Consider the following 8,610-nt stretch of genomic DNA (forward strand, 5'->3'; position numbering starts at 1 on the left):
TAGATCTCACCTTTGTACAATAAGGGTTTAAAATGTTTAAAGATAGATCCCAACCAGAGTCGTCGTCATCCTCTTGACCTTGTAGGCCTAATCAAGATGAGAGGCAGCACAGCTCTTCCAGGGAAGGTGCTCTGTTTGCTGGGAGCTGTGTGGACTGCCCACCTACTGTCTGATGTGGCAGGGGAAGCACTTAGTTATTTCTAGGAAACGTTTGCCTAACCACCAGAAAAATGCATTTGTCATGTCCATTGCTTGTTTGTCTTACAGTACAGTACTGGTATTGTATAAATATATACAATCAAGAAAATCTATCTTGCATCCTATTGCTGCATGACTTGTTCATGCTCTACCTGTTAGTTTTGGCTATACTGGCTCTGCAGCTGGATAAGCTGTCAAATGGAGAGAGAGAAATCACTTAGGATGAACTTTCAGTGTATGCAAGGATTGCTGCACAATTCACAAACACATATCCAAACAGCAGGATGCTCCAAATGAAAATGAAGCCGCCTAGAATCATGTCTGTTTACTGCTGCCATGGCGACTTCATTATAACACATTTCTCAATATAGCTGAAGAAACATGACGCTACAGCCATGGACCTAAACTCTGCCAGTTGAAAGAGATCTGGATGTGGGCTAGTCAGCCACTGCAGAATTTGAGAAACATCTCGTCTGATGTGCATTTGTTTAGATGAAGGTTGCTCAGTAGATGGTTGGCCAGCATCTTCAGATCATGGTTTGCTTTCCAGACCCCTGCTAATCTATCCTGTGGCCCAAAGAAGCACTGAGATTACATGTGTGGCCTTGACTGAGCATTGTCTCATAGAGACCCATTACAGAAATTATACTTTATCACCATTTTTATTAGATTTTCCCATCACCTTGAGGACAGATATCCAGAATATCATTTGATACTGTAATCTGAAATGTAATTTAAATGAGAAGAGATTGCGAGTAACCAGATGCATTAAATAAAGAGCAAAGTCCTTCATAAAAACAAAATATTCTGTACAGTCTCCCCAAGAGTGTGCTCTAAAGCCCCTCCCCTATGCTATTACTCTCAGAAGCCTCACCAGTCCCCGGTTACAGCATTTGTCTACGGACACAAATGTTGTACCCTTGGTAAATTCTTTCCAAGATTCACAATGCTGAGGTACTTCTGATTATGAGAAGTATCTGACCGTGAGTACACAGTGTTTCTCTGCAGACAAATGCTGTAATGGGGACAGTATGAAGGTGAAGCTTCTGCATGCATCAACACAAGGACACAGTTTCATAGCATGCTCTTGTGTACAACAGCCTCACTTTATAACATCTGAAGAGAGCAACTATGGTCTTTCTAATGCCAACAGATAGCACCGTGGTATATTTTTGCAAAGAGAAAAAGATATCAGTCTTGAAAATGGTGCATCAATTTTTCTGTTTGCAAATATGGGGCAGCATCTACCACAACTCTTGTGGAATGACTTTGTGTTTGGAGAGCTCGGCAAAGTTGTGGCTAGTGCTAGCAGAAGTGTCACCACCCAAGTGCATATTTCTCAAGTACTATCTAATTTGCATATATACAGGCTTGTGCAAGAGATTGTGCAATAACTGCAAAGTGTTGTGTCGCTTAAGAATTAGTCAAACAAAAGGTGAATTTCTTCATGCAGTGACCATGTGCTATGTCTTTACATGAGCATAACAACATTTACACTAGTCTGGATGCTTTCCATTGACTTTGAAACTTATAGCAATAGCACAAAAATGAAGAGAAATCATTGAACGATGATGGAGGAGAAAGAAAAGCTTCAATTTCTAGGCCATGTTTCCATTACCTTGAATATTATCCCAAGCAAATTATTTTCTCCTCTGTCATATGGAGTTTCACATTATGTTATCTAATGTTATTCTGGATATTTATCCCGCAGAAAAATCAAGTGGGGAGGGGGTGTAATACACTATGGATCTCTATGGAAATATGGTCAGTCAAGGCCACACATATAGTTTTGGCGCCATACCTTGGACACATGACAGATTACAGACTGCAATGTAAAGAAGGAGACCAAACATCCAATAAGTAACCTTCATTGAAGCAAATAAGTCACAGCAAGTAAGCTCCAAATGGGGAATATATAAACATCAAGACTTGGGATTTCTGAGGGAGTGACAGCAACTGCAGAGCTCAGAGTATTATTTTTGAAAGATCTATGCTGCAATGAGGCATATGTGGGGCAAAGTGAAACCACACCTGTTATCAATCATTCTACTTACCTAACCCCCCAGTATCAGCTGGGGTGGGTGGGTGTCACACACTGACAAGAAACAGGAGACAATACTTGAAAGCACCTGCTTGCCATCCTGTTATCAGTATACTTGATAGCATGTAGTAATCCCTTTGGCTAAAGTACAGATCCACTGTCTACTGTAGTTTGCAGCATAAATCTAGTCACACACAAAGAAGTTCCCAAATAATTTATATATATCAATCACATGGGAGCATTAAGCAACAGAAGCGTAAGCTGTGGGAGAAGGAAATAAAATGATTGTCTAGAAATTACCATTAGAAAGTACTTGCTTTAAATCCCCCCATGCTAAATGTTTTTAAAGTACAGATTTTTGTGAACTGACTAGAGCCTTTGGAGTCAGGCAGTATAGAAATTAGATAATTAAATAAATAATCATAATAATAAAATAAATAAGCAATTAGATGCCAATTTAGGAGCTGATCCATATAAATCTGACTTGGTAGTATATTCTGTTCTGTCATTCAGTCCAACTTCCAAATGATTGGTTCTTCTACCCAAGTTCACTCAGACGGTTCTAATGGATAAGGTTGCCTGTGTTTTTCCGTATATGCCAGGTTGCACCAAGGTCTATGGTAATCTGGAAAGATGCTTCATAGTCCAGCTCTATCAGTAAAAACTACAATTCCTAGTCCTCCTTCCCAATTCACCAAATGTGTGCTTTGTTGCTCTTCTGTTACTCTTTGTTGCTCTTCCCTGCCCCATATTTTGCACTAAACAACTTGTCAAAATGTCTTCTCATCTTTAGATTTCTTTGCTTCATAGCACTTTCCCAGTCCCTGCTGTTTCCTTCCAGTTTTGTTCCTTCAGAACTTAGCTCCTGCCTCACTGATCCCACATACAATTCACCATGTCACTTTTAATACCTGCCCCCAAATAAAGAGTTCCTTAGCCTGTAAATTACGTTTTCTTTATTCTTCTCCTGAATAGAGATGTCCATGAAATGAATGTTTTTATTCATTTCAAATTGAGCTATGAAAATTCATTTTGAATTTGAATCAAATTCAAACCTGGTCTGAAAATTTAATTTGAATAGATTCAACCCTTTTTGGGCCCCTTTTTCAGCCTATCAGGGGGCCTGAATGGTTTTTAAAGGGTTTTAAAAATGGCTCTAGAATTAAATTCAAATCAAATTTTTAAAAATTCAATTAACATTTGAACCAAATTGCCCCTTTTTAAGGGGTATTGAATTTGAATCACTTGAATTACCCAGATTCGAGTCGAATTGATTTGAATTTGAATCAATTTGCACATCCCTACTCCTGAACACTGAGAACTATGCAGCTCACTCCTATGCATGTTTATGCAGATACATATCCCACTGGGGGTTTACACTGGGATTTACTCTCTGGTATGTGTGCGTAGGACTGCACTGTTAATCACATTATATTAGCATATATGTTTTAAAGCATGCACTTAAGGAAGTAGGCTCTGCGCAGGCATGCAGCAGCAGCCCTCGCTTAGGAAGATCAGAAACTCATCGCTGACCCTCCATGATTTGTTTCCAATCTTACAAAACAATTCCAGAGCACGAGAAGCACTCTAGTCTGTGCAAGAACCCAACAGTGTGAGTGCACAGGAGGACAGAGGGAGTTGTGTGTGGGGTGCTGCTACATGCCTACAGCTCCTGTTGACCTGAGCACTTCATTAGTTAGGCTGTCTGCTGCTTTTCTTAAGTGCATTTGGAGCTTTAACTCTGGTATGATATTTGCAAATCATGTGGGGCTTTTGAAGTCAGCATAGTCAAATAATGATGCTCTCATCTTTCTAAATATAGCCAAGGACTCTGAGGAATAATGGGCACCAAACCAAATTGTTGCCCTGCTTCTTCAGCAGTCCAGATACCGGGCAATCCCTAGTGTAAACCAGAGCCTTCTGAACGCTTCTTTAATTTCTACTGGCAGACAACAGTCCCCCCCCCACCTTTTTTTGTCCACACCTTCATTCCGTCTTAGGGTCATCTCCCTAGGACTGGTTTAACCTTTAGATCTTATTTGCTTATAAATAATTTCCATTCCAGGGTCTGATTTTGGCATTTCAAAGAGTGCTTCTATTTTCAAGCCAACATTGCAAGCTGTGTTGATTATTTAATAGTTCCATGTTGCTTACTCTTCAGATGTTGATGCTCTTTCAGCTAGGATAACTGAGGATCAATTCTGCTTTTTAAAAATATAGAAAATGTCAAAATAATAATGTATGATGCTGAAGGTTGTGTTTTCTTTTCTCAGAAAGGGATGCCTCATTAAAGAAAATATTGTGATGCCAATACTTCAAAAGTGGACAGGTGCAGAGTACTAGCCAAACATTTCATTCAAATTCATGAATTAGCTCATAGTACTGGCAAAACTTGGATTATAATGCAATCCATTTTAATCACTAGATATGAAAAGGTTGATGTTCTGAATACAGACTTCTTCTTCCTCTTCCTGAAATATTTGGATCCAGGTTTTCTTTTGGGATGGCAAAGAATGCTTTCAATGCTTATGGCCTGATCCAATAGAAGAGATCCCTGCACAAAACCAGCCCTCCACCTGTATAGCTGATTTAAATATACAGCTGGGTGCACTTCCCTGTTGGCATCACTATGATCATTCAGGCCCCAATGACCTGGCTCATTGGCTGGATACGCTTCTGCTGCACCTGAGAGGTGTGTGGTGGTTTTGGCTAATCCATTCCTTGATCCAGGCCAGCTTTTGAATGGGACTTTAATTACTTGTATTCCAGTCCTGGAGTAGAGGTGGGGCTAACAAGCAGCCAGCAGCCAGAAGCAAGAGCACTGAAAAGCAGTCTACCCTTGCCTCTCTATACATAATATCTATCTCATAAAACTATTAATATTCCTGATTCCACTCCACTGCCTTGTCCTTGCATACCAGATCTTTCCCTTGGATTCTCCAAGGTGCACATCTCCATCTGAGGTCATCAGTTGTTATCACAGCTAGTTGCCTGCAACTAGAAAAGGTTCACGTGGACATTTTTTAATGATAATTATTGGACTACTTACATCTAAAATGGAGCTTGAGTGTGGCAGTCCTACCACTACAAGTAATAGCATAATTTGACAAGAATAATCATATATAGCTTGTGATAGCAATTAGTGCATTGATGGGCACCTAATATTTTGCCGAGTTATAAGGTTGGAAATCTGGAAACTTGGCTTGGCAGGCTGAAGAACCTTTGGAGCTTGTCTGATCTCCCTTGTTTCAGAAGTAGAACCATTTGTCGAGACTTCTCTTCTGACTTGAGGTTCATAATTATGTTTGCTTGGTAATTTGCTTGGTGTAAACAATGGAACGGGGAGCACATGATTGTATGGAAGGTGGTATACTTTCATCTTTTCTCTAAGTCTGCCCATCTGTATCTTCAGGTTGGGTGATCTCTGCACAAGAAAGATATCCTGATGTTGCTTTTCATATCTCTCATGATGGAAGCTGTTCCATTCCAGCAGTGTTGTCCTATAGGAAATATAAACCCATGCTAAACATACAGGCTATGTTTTCACAGCATGGATTGTGTTGGCAAGTGGCGCTTAGCATCCCTAGCCCAGCACTTTTAACCCAACCTGCGGGATGGAGTCTACTTTATCATATAGGTTAAGCTTCCCTTTACTCTCCTGATCTGTCCTTTCCTTCCTCCTTTTATCTCTCTTTCCCTCTTATCTTTCTCCTTCTCTCTCTCTCTCTCTCTCTCTCTCTCAAAAAAGATGATCATGGTGTTGCCAATGCAACCAAGTTTAAATAAGATGATGACCTTAGTTGTGGGTTGTAACCCATCAGTTAAAGAACAATGTTGTCATTGCAATTCACCAGTTAAAGATCCAGAGTGTAGAAATGATACTTCCCCACACTTTGAACTGTTCAAGTACATTGACTTAGGGCTAAACTATATACATTACATCAAACGCATCATTGGCTTTGATGCACAAATTTTATCTACAAAATAGCAGGTGATGGGAACCCAGTTTAAATTGAGACTGCAGTGGGGTCAGCATTTACAACACCCCCCCCCCGAGCTCCCCATCTGGATTGAGCTTCCTGCAGCAGTTATTTTGTAAAGAAAAATTAAGTGTGCCATAGCCAATTATGCTTTTAGTGTAACATGTAGTTTGTCCCTTGGTGACAAAGGTGACAAAGCCCTTGGTGACAAAGTAAGTTACACCAATAGGTGATGCATACTAGGTATCCATCTGTTGATCTGTAAAACAGATCTGTGCAACAGGGAACGATGTGGTGACAATTACTAAGCCATTCAAGCTGTGCACAAATAACTTCTTTATTCTGTGAAAGCCTAAGCAACTATTTCTTGGGCTGCTGTCTTAAAGTCACTTGACTCCTAGTATTTGCTATTTTCATTAAGATAATTAATGTGTCTTAATGAAAGAGGCATTAAGAAGATATTAACAGAAAATAATAATTTTTCTTTCTTCTCCCAGTTCTAAAGTACATGATGATTTATAGACAGCTTAATTTCTGCAAATCTTTGGAAAAACTGAATCAATTATTAGTCCATTTTCTTTTTTTCTCAGTAGCTTCTGGCTAGGAATGGCAAAACAACTTCTGTCAAACTTGCCATGACTGGAAAGTGTGGACTAAATCATCTTAATTAAAACAACTTATTATTGTAACTAAATATTTAATGTCATGCACAGTGGTTTGAAATACAGATGAGAATCCTTAATCATATTCCTTTCACTATGGTTTCTTCAATTGCTATTCAGTTGGGTTTCAATACAAATCAAAGCTGAAATATAAAACAATAGTGATAAATCCTATAAACTCATATGCAATCAACTATGTAAATTAAACATAATTAAAACACAATATGTCATAATATCATGTTAAAATCACAGTTGATGGACTTGTACCTCTCTTGCCGTCTTATTTCCATAGACAGATCCTCCCACAGTAAAGAGAAAGTTTCCCTCTTGGCAACGTTTCTCTCTTCTACATCACAGTTAAGAATACTGACTTGCAATGTGTCTGGACTTCTTAGCACAGGAGTCCACATTGCAAAATGTTCTTTATTACAATAAATGATCAAAGTGCCTTCTTGACCAGAGAGTCGGCTTCTTTAATCTTTTGATCTCTGTTTTGTTGTGAGAGTGCAGTTTGGATTACCACGGCTTAAGTATTTTAGTCCACCTATTTTTATGTTTATGAATCACTTGGGGATGATATGATGGATAAGCTGGCAAGCCAAATCCTCTGGAGCATTTCAATGTTAGTCTTTCAGTGGCTAATTGAAGAAGAATGTGACATTTGTCAGTACGTAACTGACACAGACATTTTGCTACGTAGTCTGGAGCCTTCAGGATTCTGAACCAGACTCCTCTAAAAACATGAAAACAGGACGGGATGCCAACTCAGTACTCCTGCTCCACATGAAGTAGAGTCTTATTTCCTTTCTCCCACCCGTGCTAGGCTGGCTCTTGGCAATCTGAACATAATGTGCAGGATAACCTTTGCATTAGTGGCGAGTGATGCCTGTGATGGGCTTTCTGGAGCGATTTGACCCACCTGACTTTCCCTTTCAGCTTCATTTTTACCCATCTCCTCATTTTTGAGAAGTTTCCTCTTCTGAAGTCCAGTGCATCTGTGTTGGGTTTTCTTGACAGTGCTTCATTCACATATAAGCTGAACTGGATCACACTATGGTCACTATTCCCCAATAACTCTGACATCTCACACCAGGTCCTGGGCTCCACTCCAAGGTCACCTTCTCTCTGGTTGGTTCCACGACCGATTGTTCTAAAGCACAGTCATTTAGTATGTCTAGAAATTTGGCTTCTCTGACAAATTCCGAATGTGAATTTGCCCACTACTGCACAAGGCAGACTGTTTTACTGTTGAACAGCTCTTATACTTTGCTCTTACTGTTTACCCAAAATCTCCTTTCTTGAAATTTCAAGCCATTGGTTCTTGTTCTGTCCTCAGGAGCAACAGAGGACTTTGAAAATGTGGGGGATCTGCTTAAGGAAAGCACTGTCTGTCTTCCACTTGGCCAGGTGGCCTGCAGTAGACTCCCATGATGGTATTGCTTTTATTTCTCTCATCCCCTGCCTCCCCCCCACCCCCTTTCCTTTTTACCCAGACACTTTCAACCTGACTTCCATGCTTGGATTAATGGGTTTCTGTGCAAGTGTATACCGTATTTCTGTGAATATACCCAATGGGGTATACAAGTTTTTGCATCCCAGGAGGGGTGAGTGGGGAATTAAGTGGATGTGGCATATACAACACAATTGTTACTTACTGTAGGAGCAGCTATATAAACATCCCCATTTGCACTCCAGAGCACAGAACAGCCATTTACAGATAGGATAGCCA

At 39.9% G+C, this 8,610-nt stretch overlaps 1 long non-coding RNA gene across 1 annotated transcript; it reads right to left on the reverse strand.

The window, feature by feature from the left end:
• Nucleotides 1-2,438: 2,438 nt before the first annotated feature.
• On the reverse strand, nt 2,439-7,419 carry LOC128328821 (uncharacterized). The gene is made up of 2 exons (XR_008309405.1): nt 7,149-7,419; nt 2,439-5,739 (listed from the first exon to the last, which is right to left on the reverse strand). It is a non-coding gene; the product is annotated as an uncharacterized LOC128328821 (long non-coding RNA).
• Between the last annotated feature and the right edge of the window lie 1,191 nt (nt 7,420-8,610).

Source organism: Hemicordylus capensis, chromosome 6, assembly GCF_027244095.1.
Source record: "Hemicordylus capensis ecotype Gifberg chromosome 6, rHemCap1.1.pri, whole genome shotgun sequence".
Classification (NCBI taxonomy): domain Eukaryota; kingdom Metazoa; phylum Chordata; class Lepidosauria; order Squamata; family Cordylidae; genus Hemicordylus; species Hemicordylus capensis.